General features: G+C 30.9%; 1 protein-coding gene across 6 annotated transcripts in view; it reads left to right on the forward strand.

The window, feature by feature from the left end:
• The window catches only part of LOC106875787 (dynein intermediate chain 2, ciliary), a 90,706-nt gene that overhangs the window by 68,031 nt on the left and 21,863 nt on the right, over positions 1–812 (forward strand). The window lies entirely within an intron of this gene.

Below are 812 nucleotides of genomic sequence, written 5' to 3' on the forward strand. Positions count from 1 at the left end.
TGATAGTAGTTTTGTATCTAATGGCGATAGGTAGTTTCACTACATATATATATATATATATATATCTGTAAAAATATGTGACACTTATTCAGTAGCCATGATAAAACTCTGAGTTTTGGATGCCAGGGTGGGGGGTCCACGCCAACATCTCTTCAGTTATCCAGCCATTGAGAATTTCTTTGAAAAATGACCGTTAAAAACAAAGGGAAATTACTGTGTAGTGATAAAACGCGTCTAAAACTGCGTATATCATACACGCACGCACATATCTCAATGTACGCACGCATACATCTACATACGCACGTATCCACGCGCACACTCACAAACGCGCACATATAAAGTTCCTTGTACGTGTCTATAAGCGTACGGAAAAAAGGTTTTGAGGGGAGAAAAACTATATGTGGAAAATTACAAAAAACATATTAACCCTATAACTATGTAAAAAACATAAAAATAATTAAAAAAATATATAATAATATAAAAATATAAAAATATAAAATTCAGGTAAAAAGTGAAAAATATGGAAGCCTATCAGTGCTGCCCATCAGCACAAATATTAAAAAATATATATATAAAATATAAGAAATAATTATAGAGAGACACAAAAAAATTATAGAGAGACACAAAAAAAAAAATAGAAAGCAAGTCCAAACTGTAACCTGAGGTTAATAATCTAACGATATGTCTTTTTTTACTTTTTTACTCCTCTGATGAGATTTTGCCCCCAAAAATGTTTTAATTACTAGAATTTAATTTGTTTGGGCAAAATTGAAACAGCTGTAACGGAATATGTTGAATTTTTGCAGTTAACA

Source organism: Octopus bimaculoides, chromosome 2 (assembly GCF_001194135.2).
Source record: "Octopus bimaculoides isolate UCB-OBI-ISO-001 chromosome 2, ASM119413v2, whole genome shotgun sequence".
In the NCBI taxonomy this organism is placed as follows: domain Eukaryota; kingdom Metazoa; phylum Mollusca; class Cephalopoda; order Octopoda; family Octopodidae; genus Octopus; species Octopus bimaculoides.